Consider the following 17800-nt stretch of genomic DNA (forward strand, 5'->3'; position numbering starts at 1 on the left):
CAGGTATTCTCGCTGAATTTCTCAGCCCGGACATGTTCCAGTAAAATGAGCATAACTTTGTATACCGAACTCTGATTGATGCAAACTTTGTAGCATTGGAAAGAAAACTCATAGACCCTTAATTGATAGGTCATAGATTTCCTAATTCATTATAATCTGAGAGACATGATCGTTTGAAGTTGACCTAAGCAGATTAATCTTACATCAAAACTCAATCATTAAGGAAGATTTCAACCCAACTTTATGCTAGGGGATTCTTGTGACCTTAATTCATCTCCAAATATATTCCACAGTAAAAAATTGACCTAACACCTCAGAGAAATATAAGAATCACCTTATACAACCTTATTCACAAATGAAGAATGAGTCAGATCTTAGCTTAGAAATTTTTGGGGTGTTACAATAACACAATCAAATAGAAGGGGCTCATATTTGAGAGAGTTCTGACTGAAAATCCAAGTGCATCCAACGCAAGAAAAATAGATTGAAAAACATGTTTCATAGTCTTAAACTTTATAATTATTAAGTCAAGTATGCTTATATCACATTTTATTGAGTTGCATCTTTAATGCTTTCCAGATCAAGTGAGATATAAACTGAAGTAGGAATATAGTCTTCAAGTTGGGAAGACTAGGGAACATAAACCTTGAGAGGTTTGTGTTTAAGTTTAGAAATTAGAGTTAGTTCCTAGGATTGCAAGAGTTATAATAGGAATTCATAAGTTGATGTAGGTTTGACGATCTGGTTGATTGTTGAAGTTTAGGAATTGATGTTTATAATTACTTAGGTCACATAGGTTTGTAATCTTTTGTTGAGGCTCAGAGTTTATTGAAGTTGAGATAAATCCTACAGAGGCGTATGTTGTGTTTTTTAACTCTTTATCAACCGGGATTTTCCACAATATAGAATTGTGTCATTAATTTACTTGTTTTACTTAACACAATGTCATTACTAAACAAAGGAATAGATAGAATAAAAATGTACCTTGTCGCACTCTATTTCTAACTGTCCGAAACAGTTCACAACATAATATGGCTGACACTCTGATTTTTGGAAAAAAAAGTTTTATTTTGTTTTAGAGTCGCCACCTAAATTTTAAGGAAAATATTAGGAAAACCATTTTTTATGTAAAAGTAAACTCTGTTTAGATTTGCAAAACCAGTGAGATTCTGAGTAAGGGTTTTGGTTACTCGAGGGGAAGGTGTTAAGCATCCCTCAGAGCCTATCCGAAGACAGTACTTAAACTCAATTTAGAAAAAAATAGTTAGGAGATTTTGTTTATTTATTTTGTTTAAAAAAAATCAATGATAAGTTAATTAGTTATAGTTTAAGAAAAGAGTAAAATACAAGCTACGACATATATATATCTTATAAAATAGATTTAATAGTAGTATTTTTATCATACTGTAAAATAAATAAGATAAATGTAATTAAATGTATGATAAATTTATATGTAAAAAATATATAGTTGTGCCATAATAAAATTATCCTAAATATATATATGTGTTGAATTTGCAAAAAATTGTCATCTTATTAAGACGTGAAAAATAAGATAGTAGTTAGGTGTAAATATGTAGTAATATGTGATGTGTAATTTGAATGAAAATATATAGAATGGAGTTTTCTAAAAAAATAAAAATAAATGATAGCAGATGTTAAAATATCATATAGAGTTTGTGATCTTAAAAAATGTTTATTATAAAGTGTAGTATATACATGTAATTTGTTTAAAACACATGAACACGTATTATTTATTTACATATATAGATAAATTGACGATAGATTATATGTCGTAGAGTAATATGTATATTTAAGTGTAGGCATTTATAAATTATAAAAATAAATAAGTAACATTCATAAAAGTGATAGTAGATAAAAGTAATAGGTTTTGTAGAGAAAAATATAGAGTTTATACCTTTATGTGTATGACATATATATGTATGTACCTTATATTTTGAACCTGTTGACATATTTAAAATATTGAAATAGCATGTTAAGAGATTAGAGATTTAGAAATATTTCATTTAAAAGTAAGAATAGACAATATATTTTATAAAGGGGTGATGAAAAAATAGGCCAACTATTGAGACTTTATTCTATAGTTATATTTATTTTGTTAAATATATAAGCCTACTTTCCTACTTATTTTCTTTAAAAAATATGTATGTCTAAAGATAAATATTAAACTAGTTTCAAAATTATTTGGAGGTCCTAAGCGATGAATATGCCTAAATAAATATTAATTTAGCACTTTTGAAACTTAATTTGAAAAACTTTTAAACTATAAGCCCCTCTTTTCAACTTAAAAGGCCTGAAAGAATGTTATAAGTAGAAATGCTAACCCATTTTTTAAGAAAAATATTTTTGTATCATTTGTTCTAAAGGTGTTTCAACTAAATTAATAAACAAATAATATTAGCTCACATAAATAATCTTCAAAATAAAAAGACAAACAATATATCAAAACTTAAGAGTAAAGGTTAGCCAACATATCAAAACAATATAATTAAGACTCGAAAGGAGAAAGTCTATGAAAACATTGGACTCCTAATTTGCGAGACTCCGAGCGTTGCGATGATCCTAATTGTTGTTGGCCTAATATCTTAGGCCAATAACGAGTTCCAAAGTAGAAACTCCAACCCTCCGTTTGTACATGAAACATAACAAAGAAAAGGAGATAAAGATTAGTGATCAATTAAATGGTACGATAATGTGAATATTCAAACAAACATGAATACATACAAGACAGTGATATAAACTTTTATAAGATCAACAGTTTCATGAATTTTAGGGACGGCTCAACTAGATCCTTCGGAGTAGAAAGGGGGACAAGACATTTAAACTGTTGAATCAAAATAAATAAAGAAGGGGAGGGGACAGAGAGACCATTTGAATTCAATAAAAACATAACAGATATTGAAAATGTGAGAAAAATAACAATTACAGCAACTTTCATCATTTAACCACCAACAATTCAACACTTTAGTTTATTTTTTTTTCTTTTGTGAGATATGATTTTCAAGGTGTTAATATGTCAAAATACATCAAAAATTCATCATCAAACATTTAAAATATTATCACTTATTTAAACATGATGATTTAGTCACAAGACATAAAATAAAAAATATAGTAGCACCGCTCATAAAAATAGCTCCTTAAAATCTAAAGAAGATTCTCATTAATTATTATTGAATCAGTGAGCATATCTACAAGTCTTCTCACATAAAGCTACCATATTATCAACATATAGAGATATCGTTGGCAGCAAACGACAAAACAATGCCCACGATTACTGGAAAGCAACACAACCAACTAAATCTGGAACCTCTAAAAAGGCAGGACCAAATGAATAGAAACAAAAAAATCATTCATACTATAAGACAATCATAACAAAATTAAACTCTACTAATCTAGGTATGAACTGTTGATCTATACTCGAAAACAAGCATAAGAATAATGGGACGAATCCTACGAGATTAGTTCGACATAATGAGGTTTTATAACAATGAATAAAAAATGAAAGAAAAAAAAAGACAACCACAACTACGAACGGAAAAACAACACTATACTGCTAATGCACTCAAAATATTGAAAATCAAACAATTTTTTACAAAATGGAGCAGTGATTCAGCTAGTTTTTAGAACAGGATAAGTCGTAGCGAAAACAAGATGTTGCTTCAGATTAACATGTCACTATTTCACATACAACAACTCATACCATTTTGATCCAGAACAAACAGGACAAAGGCGAAAGAGTAAGGAAAATGTACCTCTTTTGGAGCAACAAAAGAGAGCTTTGACGTCAAGATTCCAACTTCAAACTCAAATTAAAACAAATCGAAGACAGATGACAGAAAGATGATCTTACAATCTAATGCTAATGTCCCTTGTTGTCTATGGTTTTTGATCGGGTTTCTAGATCTTTTTAACGATATTGCTTGATGTTTTTGAATGTCTAGCGGTTGTTGAATTCTCGAATTGCTATCGGATTTTTGATGTTGTTCTTGTCCCGTTTTCTCAATTTTTTTAGATTTTTCCGGATGTTCTTCAATGGGAACCAAATGGCTTTTTATAGCTGATTTTGGGATAGACTCACACTCTAAAACCCATTAGATTAAGGCATAACCAACCAAAATCCAATGGTTCTTTGCGTCCCTAAACTTTTCAGGCCTAGCAATGGTGATGGTTGAGGTTTCTAGGCCTGGTTTGGGTCAGAAATAAATCGGAAAAGATGTAAAACTCATAGGGAGGGAGGGTTGTGATTGATGGACGGTGGATGGAGGAAGAGGTGATGTTGGAGACCGCCGAATATTGTTGTTTTCCGACAGTTCATGGCCGTTTCTTTGGCAGCGGATGATGGGAAAGGTTGAAAGAGGCATGGGGAAGTGAGCGTGCAGACGCTTGGGGAAGGAGAAGAAAGAGTGAGGCGTCGTCCTTTTCTTGAAAAGTGGAGAAGAACGTTGGGGGAGATAATGTTCTGGGAAAGAGAAAACGTTTTCTATCTTTTTTTCCTAGACTAAAGCGCAGTCCAGGGAAAAGAAAGGGGAAAAGCAGCTGGATGTTGTACTATATTTTGGGAAAAGAAGAAAATATTTTGGGATTTAATTTGGGCTGTCCGATCGTTTGATCGCACGGTTAAGATAAAACTAGAAATTAAAAGGAAAAGCTATATATATTAAATAATGATAAAAGCTTAATTAACTAGGACCATTAGATTTAATCGTAGGTCAAGATTTAAGCTAAAGAAACACAATACATGTGCTCGCCAACGTGGCATACACGGATTGGCCGGTTTAAGAGGACTTGGATTGCCAAAATTGCTCAATTAAAATCATTTAAATTATAACTATTTCATTATTAAATAGTCATAATTTATTAAATTAAAAATAATTATTTTGCAAGACTAGCTTATTTGATAAAATTAGTCACTCTTAAAATTAAATTAATATAAATTAGTAAATCATTAATTAACTAAGCTTTCTAATTTTAATAAATGTACGAAAAATATCTATTGCGACAAAAGGAATTATACTTGAACAAAAATAGATTCAATTCTTAAGAACAACATTTATTTTAAAAAAAATGAGAAAGTAAGTAGTAAGATATATATAATATATTTAATTTTTATAAGAAATAACATTTATGAAATAAATTTATCAAGTCAAATAAATAATTAAAAATCTTTTTGTATTCCTATAAAATTTCATAACATATATATTTTATTATTATTAAATGTGGAGAGCCAAAATTGGGTGTCAACATACCTTAGGCAAATCAAGGGTCAGTATTTCTAATAATAAGTTTACCATTTCACCCATGCAACAAATCAAAATCTAATTAAATAGTAATATTTTAATCATGGGTGAATTAGAAGTTCAACAAAAGTACTTTAATGCTTTACGCACAATTCACTAAAAATGTGTCCACTGTAATTTACTCATTAACCAACATTCTCTTCTTTGCCATTAAAAAATCTGAAGAATTTGAGAAGTTGTATCGGTTAAATACTCAATACAAGATTTCAATCATCTATAAATCAAATACTAACATGAATACAATAGGAAACCCTGGAGTAAAAATTGGGAAGAAAGGAAGAGAAAAGACCACAAATTCTCTGATCTAGCTTATGAAGTCTAGAACAATGGGCGGATATATGTTGGTGGACATAATGTTGTTCTCATCCTCATATGTTTGAAGTCGAAAAATACTTTTTTGGGTAAGTATTGTTTCCCTCTTCTTTAAAGAAGTCTTTCCAATGTATTCGTCATTTGTGAAATGCTTTCTTTCATGTTTAGTATGGCATTAAACTCTTAAAAGAACATAAATTTGGTGGTTTTGTTATATGCACACACTCATAAAAAATTGGTCAAAGGTGTAATAGACCACATCAACTTATTTCAAAATGCGGATCTATCTTCGATGAAATATATATTTTTGAGCAATTAATAATTCAAACAAATGCTTATGAAACATGTATAATGTTAAATATTTATTTTATTTATTAATTAAATAGTGGGGATTGTAGCTCCTTTTATTCATTTAAATAAATCTGTACAAAACAAGACCAATCCAAAAATTGGATTAGCCCAAAACAATGAGATTTTTTTTGGCCCAGTCCATTAAATAAAACCACCAACTTCTATATCAAAACCCTGAAAGATAGGGTTTCCAAATTTGAGCTCCTTTTCTTTCTCCCCATATCGCCGCTTGGAGCTTTATGGAATCCAACGTTCCTCTTCCTTTTGTCATAGATCATCAACACCTTTCTTTTGTTTTTCATTTTAACCATTTTTTTCTGCTCGCAGAGGTATGACTTTTTAGCTTGCTATCTTTCTTCTCCATATGTTTTCTAACTTCCTCATTTTTATCTTATAGAGACATAATCCGGTGGAATAGTGGATCTCAGAAGTGGTTTCGATAAAGGCACCTAGTCTTGTGGTTGAGCTCGCAACTCTCTGAAAGTGGCCTTCATCTTTCTCTACCTCTTTTTGTCATTTTCTTGCTCTCTGATTTCCTTTTTCTATTTGAAGCGTAAGTGGAGATATCCAAACGCTCTTGACCTCCTTCATTGTGGAGTTCCTTTCTAACTCCAAATCTATAACTCCCCATCCAACCCCAAGACACTCGCTTTTTTCTGGAGAAACTTTTTGTAAGTTTTCACAGTCTAGACTAGGTAGTTTAATGGTCACAAATGTGTAAGCCCTATAATATCAAAAACGTTTTATGTAAATATCATAGTTGTGAGGTCTGTTGTTGAAAATGACTCTGAAGTAATGCATGCTCATGTTTATATATCCTGAAATTGATCTTTCTTAGCTTGATCCTTAGTATTGGAATGTTTGACTCATCTGCGTTCAAAATCCTTTTGCACTCCACTAAAAGCTGCTGAAAATTATGCCACAATCTTATTTTGTCTTTACTTGCAAAGAAAGTGGCGGTTGACTTGGATTACCTCTCTTGGCTCCACTCTCCTAAAACTTGATTTGCCTTGGCGATAAATCTCTATCCCTCGCCGTTAGATCTATCTATATTTACTTCAATTTCTATTTCCTCCTCCCTTTCTCTCCTCCACTGTTTCTCCATTTCTCCGATCTTCTCTAAATTAGAAATGCTATTTGTTTGCCCATGTTTGGAACATGATTCCTCTTCCCCTTCATTCTGTTTCCTCCTCCATTACCTTGTCCTATTCTATAAGATTAAATTCACCCTGACTAGCAATGTTATCTCTCTCCTTACTGTTTGACCTTACGTCTTCTTCCTCCTTATTTGTGAGCCACTGTAACACCTCAAATTTAAAAAGATGATAAAATTTCAAAATTTTAGAGTCTGGTTCCAGTACAAACGGAACCACCAACGGTCTGTAGGTTGGACCATGGAACATAGGTGGGAACCCTCGGTGGCAAGCTCTAATGATTTAGAATGTCAAGTCCCACTAATCTTTTATGGTTCACCAGGACGATCCGTCGTTCAATGTATGAGTCTTAGGTAGGTCTCGTAGGTGAGTCCCAGACTTAGTGAAATTTTGAGGGCCAAAAGTGAGACTTACGGTGGCCATGTATAGACCGTAGGGTGACCAACGGACCCTATATGGGTCTCGTCATTTGAGGGTCAGGAAAAAAGTTTCTGAACCCTATCAACGGTCGAACATGACGGTCCGTAGTTAGACCTATGGATCATGGGTCCGACCGTCAACGGGGTCTGGCAGCTATTTTAAAGGGGCTTTGGGTCTTTTCCTAATTGTTTTAACTCAATACTATGTCGTTTTACCCTCTGCTCTAGGTCCTATATAAGCATTTTACCCCTAAATCGCCCAATTGAATTCACTCTCCTAAATTACCAAAAGTTGATCAAGTTCAACCTCTAAAATATTTCTCTCTCTAAGGAAGAAAAAGAAGTCTAGTGTTTCAAGATCAATTCTCCAATCGACATAGCTTTTGGGCTTTGAACTTCAAGGTATAATAGTCTTCACCTATGGAGCTCTTTTGTCACAGGCCTATTTTTCTAAGGCTCGTGGGACAGCGAAGGAAGGCTTGCACAGCTCTTCGTAAGCTCAGTCCTCACCCAAACAAGCACTCAAACTTGCTTCAGCAATTCGTCCAGAAACAGTCCACAAAACAGCCAACAAGAAAGTAATAAAAAGGAAACAAGCTTTGGGAGGCAAGTGCCAATTTTCTTGATATTTTCTCTAAGTGTTCTACATACAATGAAACACTACCATATATGTCTAAAAGCTGAAAATCTAAGCTAAAACATTGGGGACAAGTTCCCCTAAAATAATGGTACAAGTGTGTCCTTTTTCAAAGTCAAAGGCATGGTGGAGTGTCCCTTAAATTCAGGCAGTCCTGTCCTTCTGCTGGGCCCTCTGCTGGCTGAGAGTCATGGTCACAACCTGCTCCTCAAAGGTCTCCAAAGTATTTTCGAAAGACGGATTAAAATCTGTACGCTGCCTGAGACTCGACGATTCTGCCTTGCTCCTGAAAACGCTGGATTTTAATGTAACGTCTTCTGGGGCGGTACATCTTTCCTCCATAGGGTTCCTAAAATCTCCAATTTTGTAAAGTTAGATTCCTCAATCAAGTTAGGGTTTTATTCAATTGCCATGAGTTCCTTTCAATGTTGATCCAACTTATGTCTTCTTATGCATGAATTAAAGTAATTGCATGTTTTAAGTTGAATCACCCATGAACCCATGCATAACCCATATTTTCTAGACTATGATAATCAAATGTGGGTTTTGAATTATGAAAAATGGATTTAAGAAGATATGCATATTCTTTATGAAATTGATGAAAAAATGATTTAAGTTGCTTTGACTGTAAATCATCAATATGTTTGTTGGTGTTGTGAAAGGATTTCTAACATACTACTCAATATATGAATGTGAAAGGATTTTGTCACATAAAGATTCTTAGGGTTGAAAGGTTTTCTTAACTAAACTTTGAATGAGGATTTAGGAGCTATTCTAACGAAATCTAGCTTAGATTGGCTACTTGATATGCCTTCCATGGATGATAAGATAAGTGGTGATTACCCATGTCACTTAATAATAAAGCAAGAAATGACTAATGACGTTTTCGTCGGATTTATGCTTAACACCGAGATGATATTTACTAACCTACAACCACGAATATCCACTTTGAAACCCAACCCCAAAGAAAGCTATGAAACCCTAGCCGCGAAATGAGGGGAAAGTTGTGAAATCCTAAATATCATGTTTTGAAATCGTAAACATAATAAAATAAGAAAAAAAGATTTACTACCTACAACCACGAATATCCACTTTGAAACCCAGCCACGAAGAAAACTGTGAAACCCTAGCCGCGAAATGAAGGAGAAGGGGTGAAAACGTTTTTGGAAATTAATGAAATGAGGGGGGGGGGGGAGTAATTAGGATTTAGGGATTTAGTCTATGTGGCAATGGAACCCTATTGGCATGCAATGTGGCATCCACATGACATTTAACAACTTCCGTTAATGAGAAGGGTACTTTTGACCCAATAGTTTGCGGGAAGGGTAGTTTTGAGCCGAAATATAGTTTAATGGTAAATATGAGCTAATTTGTATAGTTTAAGGGTATTTTTGACCATTTTCCGTTTAGTCTATGTGGCAGTGCATCCACATGGCATTTAACAACTTTCGTTAATAAGAAGGAAACTTTTGACCCAATAGTTTGACAGGAAGGGTAGTTTTAGCCGAAATATAGTTTAAGGGTAAATATAATCTATTTCGGATAGTTTAAGAGTATTTTTTACCCTTTTCTGTTATTTTAATGATGCAATCCATATTACTAACCATATAAAAGTGGAATATTATAATTTGTTGGTCACTAATTCACCATTTTGATCATTTTCCAAACAACCAAACATGAAATGTCCTGTTTTGTCAGACTTTGGTTTTTTGAACAAGAACTGAGCATTTTTTTTCCTTTGAAGTATAGTAAAATAGTGAAGAGGGAAACAATCTTCTATGACTAGTCACAATTTGAACATAAGAAAACAACCCTACAAAGATCTCATATGATTAATTTGCTAATCTCATGTGTTGTATTTTATTAATCTTCATGAAAAAAAGACTGTCACGCCTCGAGCCTACATCCCGGGCGGGGTTGGCACTCGAGAATCATTTTTGGCCTCAAGCGAACCATTGACCTGACTTAACTTATAGTGGAAGACTTAAAGCATTAATACAAGGATTCAATGCATCACTACTCAACTGATTAATAAAATAACTTAGAACGTTTAAAGGTCAAACATTCAACTTGGCCAAAGTGGCAACTCAAGTCTTAACATAAGAAATAACAATGTAAAGACAATTGAACTACTAATTGTCTATGAAGCCTCTAAAATAGAGGGATGTCGGGACAAGACCCCGATTATCCTAACAACTTAAATGAACAAAACAATAAGATAAGACATAACCAAAGAGACCTTCCGAAAAGCTAGGAGGCTCATCAACTAACTCTGAGTGCTCAACTGGATCAATGAAGCGCTGGATGCCGATTCTGGTTACCCGTGTCTGCATCATAAAACGATACATGCCAAATGACATCAGTACATTGAATGTACGAGTATGCGAGGGGAAATCTAAACATAGCATAAGCTTGAAGAGAATCTGAAAGGAACACTTACCTTGGCTTTACTCAACTCATGAATAACTCAACTCAAATGCAAAGTAAAACAACAATAATGGTGCAGTTTATACAAAACATATAAAACAGTAGGTAGCAACTCATTTTGTTAAAGAAATGCAATAATAACTCAGTTTACATATAAAGAAATATAATACTGTGGAAGTTTCTCTAACCGACAACCACCACTATGAGCCTAAGTGATTATACATCGTCTCGCCCACGCTGCCAAAACTATCCTATACTTTGCCGTCATATAGAATGCCTTAACTAAGTGGATCCACTAGTCTATGCTAAAAAGCACTAAGGATTCATCTAAAAAGTATAATCATTTTTACCCATGACGGCTACATGGTTAATGAAGACTTGAGTTATTATGAACTCGCGTCTCCATATCATTGCTCAATACTACTCCCAAAATATACTCAGCTCATATGTTTTTAAAACAAAACTCTTTCTGTGATTTGAGATAATTACTCAAAAACTAGCTCAAAGGCTCTCTTGGAAATCAGTGTTTTCTCTCTTGCTCAAATGTGAAAACATTTTAACTCTTGGGAATACTTAGTTCCCGTATAATCTTTGAAGAAATGAACTTTACTCCTATTCTTTACTCAACTCAAAGCTTAAGTCTTAAAACAAAGTTAAAACGTTTGTTAAAGACTTTTGAAAAACTCTATGAACTTCTCTTGACTTGACTCTTAACCTCTTGACTTGACTCTTAACTTTCCTTGAATTGAATTATGGATTGAAAGTTCATGATCTCATGTTTATGGATGATTTCATGGTGTTTAGATGTACCTTAGAGTATAGAAATCGACTAGAAAATATAGGTACGCTGCTAAGGAACTAGTACGGAAAGAAGGGGGGAAAAGTGGGAGAATTGGGGTCCCTGGCGCTCTGAGAGGTGCGAGGCGGCAGCCCTAAAATTTCAGAACCTGGGTTGGGGCGCTCTGGCTGGAACGGCTCACCAGAGCCCAAACTTCAGAGCCCCTGTTGGGGCTCTCTGGCTGGGGCGGCGTCCCAGGCCCCTGCCCAGGTGAATTCCGACTTTTCTTCTTCGTTTTTCAACTCTAAATCCCCTATTTCAACTTGGTTCTTTCCCCAAACACTTAGAATTGATTATATCCTCAATGTATGTGAGATTCTACCTGAAATCACACCTAAAAGCATGAATCAAACTCAAGAAACTTCAACAACAAAAACCCACAAGATTTCAAACGAATTATCATCAAGAACTCATAGTTTTCTTTCAAAACCATACAACTTCGTTGAATTTAATCATGATTGGCGCGTGAGTGAACTAACCCAACACTATGTGATCTCACATACCTTGTAGGGATCACCCCTTGACGAAATCCACGATCTTAGCTTCGAGAATTTGACGATTCTTACTTTTTCTCCTCTTTTCTCCTCTTTTTTTCTCTTCTCTAAAATCCTAACTGAATTTTCAAAAGCGTAAACTAACCAAGTTCAGTTTAGAACCCTAAGTAATTACCAAAAATGAATTAATTTAATTGGATATAAAAAAGACCAAAATACCCTTCCAAAATTTGGTTTTGACTTTTCATATCTAGACAGCCCAACTTCAAATGGACATATCTCACTCATACGAACAATTGAGTAAACTCGGTGGCGGTGGAAAGATAATTCCAAGATCTTTCCTACGGTATCTAGAAACACACCTAACTCATCCTGAGCTAGGAGTTATGGTCATTTGAAGTTGACCCAAAATCCAAACTTAACCAATTTTTCAGATTTTTCATTCTTTCAAAAAACGACTCTTTCCTATTCCAACTCTTTCTAGTTCTTTCAAATAGCGAGGTGTTACAAAGACTATATAACTAAAAAACATTTACAAGATGTCATAAAACAATCACTTCGAGAATCACAAACAAGAGATGTACTCCCTCAGTCCCAAAATAAGTTTCGCTTTAGCAAAAATAAATTTCCCAAAATAAATGTTCAGGAAATGACATATTTTCTGTTCCAAAAGCATAATGACTAAATTTAAAGTTCACAACTACATCTAGAAAGAAGGCAAGTGGGAGGAGTTGAGGATATTGCAAAGAAATTCCCCACGTTTTGAAAAATAAGTAACTTTGTTAATGTTAGAGACAATATATCAAGAAAAGATTGTTTACTCGCCTTTTATCCTCAGCTATTTGAATGTGGGTCTTAACTTAATTGGGTGGATTTTTAATTAGTCAGGTAGCTCCTATAATTATGGATAAAAATCAAATAAAATTTTGTAAAACATATTCAACAGGTCGAAGATTTATTTCTTTGAAATAATGTTCAAATATTTTTGATACTGTCGACTTTGAATATTATTTAAATAAATTGGAGTACATATGAATTAATTTATGTTAATTATTCTATTTTGTTAAAAAATATTTAATTAGTTGTAATTCATCTTATTCAATCTTCAGCTGGATTCAATATTCATTAATAACTTAATTTGGCCAAGTTCTAAACTTAAGTTGCCTAATTGCAATCTGAGCATCTGTTGTCCCAAATTGGGCCCAAAACCAACAATAACTCCTACAACTAAAGACCCAGCCCAACAACAATTCCTACACCGCACCGTCTTCTTCTTCCTCGCGACCCCAATGATGCGTGTTCCTTTCATCACTTTCTTAACGGCTCTCTCCTCTTCATTCAGCTGGAGGTTTGTACCGTTGGCCAAGAAAAAAATGAAATTAATTTAAGTTAATTATTCTATTTTGTTAAATTAATTAATTAGTTTTAATTCCTCTTATTCAATCTTTAGCCGGATTCATTAATAACTTAATTTGGCTAAGTTTTAAAATTAAGTTGCCTAAGTTTTCAATCTGAGCATCTATTGACCCAAATTGGGCCCAAAACCAGCAACAATTCATACAACTAAAGACCCATCCCAACAACAATTCCTACACCGCACCTTCTTCTTCTTCCTCACGACCCCAATGACTCGTGTTGCTCTCATCTCTTTCTTAACGACTCTCTCCTCTTCATTCAGTTGGAGATTTGTACCGTTGGCCAACAAAAATTTGAAATTAATTTAAGTTAATTATTATATTTTGTTAAAATTTTCTTATTCAATCTTTAGCCGGATTCATTAATAACTTAATTTAGCTAAGTTTTAAACTTAAGTTGCCTAAGGTTGCAAACTGAGCATCTGTTGTCCCAAATTGGGGACAAAACAAACAACAATTCCTATAACTAAAGATCCAGTCCAACAACAATTCCTACAGTGCGCCGTCTTTTTCTTCCTCCTCGCGACCCCAATGGCGTATGCTCCTCTCGTCTCTTTCTTAACAACTCTCTCCTCTTCATTTAGTTGGAGTTTTGTACTGTTGGACAACAAAAGTTTGAAATTAATTTAAGTTCTATTTTGTTAAAATTAATTAATTTGTTTTAATTTCTCTTATTCAATCTTTAGCCAAATTCATTAATAACTTAATTTGGCTAAGTTTTAAACTTAAGTTGTCTAAGTTTGCAATTTGACCATATGTTGTCCCAAATTGGGCCCAAAACCAACAACAATTCCTACAACTTACGACCCATCCCAACAACAATTCTTGCAGTGCGTCATCTTCTTCTTCCTCGCGACCCCAATGGCGCGTGTTCCTCTCCTCTCTTTCTTAACGACTCTCTTATTCATTCAGTTGGAGATTTGTACCGTTGGCCAACAAAAAATTTGAAATTCGAATTCCCAGTTTGCTCGACAATGTGTTCTTAAGAATGTTTTAGTTAGATAGATGGCAATTAGTTAGAAAATTTCCTGTCTCTGATTAGCATTTTTTCTTTAATATGTCTTCTCAGTTTTATCTCGATCGAATGTTGAAGACGTGAAATGTAAGGATAGTGATTCTAACATATCTTTTTATCTAATGCATGCTGAATTGTTTTTACTGGTTATGAAATTAGTTGTTGGTTGGTGCGTTAACTGATTATGAAATGCTTTTGTTGGCTCTATTGCTCAAGTTGAATACTCCATCGAATCCCACGCTAGTGCTCCTTTCTTGTTCTAGTACAGTTCCAAGCATGTTTCATTATTTTCGTTGATTATTTTCTCTCTTAAGTTATATCCAGGATTGAAGGGCCGTTGGTGGCATATTCATCGAACTAGGATGATTTGAATTTGATCTCTTTATGAATATTTCATTAATTTGTGGAATATTCGAGATGCCTCCTCAAGGGAATATAATACCCTAGTTATAGGCAAGAGTTAGGGTTTAGGGTAAAGTAGTCTCCAAGAACCCTGACTGAAACATAACTCATATGGTAGAGTCCTAGGAAATTTTTATGTCTATATGATATTTATAATTCCTTAGGTTACATAGGTTTGTAATCTTTTGTCGAGGCTCGAAGTTTAGTGAAGTTGAGTTAAATTCTTACAGAGGTGTAGGTCGTATTTTTTTTATTCTTTATCAATTGGGGTTTTCCACGATAAAGAATTATGTCATTAATTTACTTGTTTTACGTAACACAGTGTCAGTACTCGACAAAGGAACAAATAAAATAATATGTTCCTTAGGCAAATCGACTTAGTATTCTTACCGTTAGTTTACCATTTTGTCCCCTTACAAGAAATAAAAATCTAATTAATTAGTAGTATTTTAGTTACATACAGGTGAATTAGAAGTTCAACAGTAGTACTTTAATGCTTTACATTGAATTCACCTAAAATGTATCCATCGTTATTTGCTCATTAACCAATATTCTCTTCTTTTCCATAAAAAATTTAAAGAATTTGAGAAGTTGTATTGATTAAATACTCAATACTAGATCACAATCATCTATAAAGCAAATAGTGACATGAATACAATATGAAACTAAGGGGCAAAAAATTGGAAAGAAAGGAAGAGAAAGGGCCATAAATTCTTTGAACTAGCTTAGAGAGACTAGAACAATGGGCGAATATATGTTGGTGAGCATATACACAAAATTGGTGAAAGATGTAGTAGACCACATCAACTTATTTCAAAATCTAAATATATCTCCGATGAAAACTCATCTTTGTACATTTTTGAGCAATTAATAATTCAAACAAATGCTTTTGAAACATGTATATTGTCATTTTTTTTAATTAAATAGTGGAGCTTGTAGCTCTTTTTATTCATTTCAAATAAATTTGTACAAAACAAAACCAGTCCAAAAATTAGATCAGCCCAAAACAACGTAATGAGAGAATATTTGGCCCAGCCCATTAAAAGGAACGACCAACTTCTATATCAAAACCCTAGAAGATAGGGTTTTCCAAATTTGAGCTCATTTTCTTTCTCCACATATCGCCGCTTGGAGCCGTATGAAGTCCAACCTTCATCTTATTTGCCATGTTAACCCTATTTCTCAGCTTGCAAAGGTAAGATTTTTTAGCTTGCTCTTTTCCTTGTTCATTTGTAATTTCTAACTTCTTCCTTTTCTCCTGTAGAGACATAATCCGGTGGAACAAGAATCTCAGAAGTGGTTTCAATAAAGGAGCCTGATATTATGGTAGCTCGCAACTCTCTGTAAGTGGCCTTCTTCTTTCTCTGCCTCTTTTTCCTATTTTATTCTTCTTTGATTTTCTTTTTCTAAGCATAAATGGAGATATTCAAACACGCCTGACCTACTTCACTGTGGAATTTCTTTCCAACCCCAGATTTGTAACTCCCCATCCGACCCTAGACCCTCGCTTTTTGCTTGAGATATTTTTTTGTAAGTTGTTGTAGTCTAGACTAGGCAGCTTAATGGCCAAAGTTATGTAAGTCATATAATGTCAAAAACATTTTCTAAAAATATCATAGTTGTGAGGCCTGTTGTTGAAAATGAATCTAAAGTAATGCATGCTCATGTAAATGTTTATATAGCTCTTGAAAATTGATTTTTCTTGCTTTGATCCTTAGTATTGAAATGTTTGACTTATCTGCGTTCAAAATTCTTTTGCACTCCACTGATAGCTGCTAAAAATTATGCCATTGTCTAATCTTGTCTTCACTTGCAAAGAAAGTGGCACTTGACGTAACTTACCTCTCTTGGCTCCACTCTCTTAAAGCCTTATTTTCTTTGGCGATAAATCTCTATCCCTTGCCGCTCTGTCTATATTTCCTTCAATTTATTCATCATCATCCCTCTCTCTTCTCCTTTGTTTCTCCTCATTAGTGATCTCCTCTAAATCAGAAATGCTATATCTGATAACCATCCATTTCCTTATGTTTGGAACCTGATTTCTCTTCCCCTTCATTCTATTTCCCCCCTCCATTGCCTTGTCCTTTTCTATAGAATTCAATTCACCCGGACTAGCAATATTCTCTCTCTCTTTACTCTTTGCCCTTCTTTATTATTCGACCTACACCCCCTTGTCAAGTTGTTTTTTTTACTGGAAACACTTCCTCTACTCATTTTTTTGTATTGACTATCCGTTCCTTTTTTGTTGCTCTCCCTGCGAGTCCCCTGTATTTTCCTAATCCTTCAAATCCCCAAATTTATTTACAGTGCCAACCCCTACCTTATCCTCTCTAATCCTCACCCTACTAGTTCTTCTGCTCTTTGAGATCACCCTGATCTTTATTCTTTTGTTGTTCCTCTATCTTGGAAGATTGATGTGTCTACTCCCCCTCCTTATTTCTTTTTTGTCTCTCCTTCTCCTTTCCCTCTTCTCCTATAATGACCCGAAAGGTCATTTTGGTAATTTTTCGTGGAAATGACTATTTTGCCCTTTCGGTAGTTGCCCCGAGTCCTATGTTTTGTGGTTGTAAAGTTGGTTTGAGGAAAAGTTGGTAAAAAGTTGAGTTTTTGAGAAGTTGAGTTTTATGAGTTAAAGTTGGTTAAAAAGTGCTTTTTCGAGTCATTTGGAGTTTCGGGACTCGGATCGGATTTCCGTTGATTCCGGCAGTTTTAGAATGTCGAAACGAATCTGTGTGAAGTTACGGAGTTGAATTTGGAGTTGAAACGAAGAATTGAGGTCCTAAGTTGCTAAAGTTGTGAAATTTTGATAAAGAGTTGACTTTGGTCAACATATGAGGTTCCGAGACTCAGATTGAAATTCCGAGAGTACCGTTGGTTTCGGGAGGCGATTCTAAGTCTAGAATGAGTCTTGGTTGAATTTTTAGACGCTCCGTTTGAGTTTCGAATTTTTTTGGCGTTAAACTAGTTTCTTGGCATCTTATTGAATTTCGGGTCAAGGAGTCCTCGAATTCAAATTCCGAC

At 34.1% G+C, this 17800-nt stretch overlaps 1 protein-coding gene and 1 long non-coding RNA gene across 2 annotated transcripts in view; one reads left to right on the forward strand and one right to left on the reverse strand.

Annotated features, from left to right (window-relative positions):
* LOC125870523 (uncharacterized) overlaps positions 1–17800 on the reverse strand; it is a 225067-nt gene that overhangs the window by 105699 nt on the left and 101568 nt on the right. The gene's annotated exons all lie outside the window — the stretch shown is intronic.
* Positions 15883–17800, forward strand: part of LOC125870543 (uncharacterized) — a 4694-nt gene continuing 2776 nt past the window's right edge. The window contains exons 1-2 of the long non-coding RNA XR_007446906.1: positions 15883–15974; positions 16044–16122. This is a non-coding gene — a long non-coding RNA (uncharacterized LOC125870543). The remainder of the gene's footprint in view (positions 15975–16043; positions 16123–17800) is intronic.

This window comes from Solanum stenotomum, chromosome 7 (assembly GCF_019186545.1).
Source record: "Solanum stenotomum isolate F172 chromosome 7, ASM1918654v1, whole genome shotgun sequence".
Taxonomy (NCBI): Eukaryota; Viridiplantae; Streptophyta; class Magnoliopsida; order Solanales; family Solanaceae; genus Solanum; species Solanum stenotomum.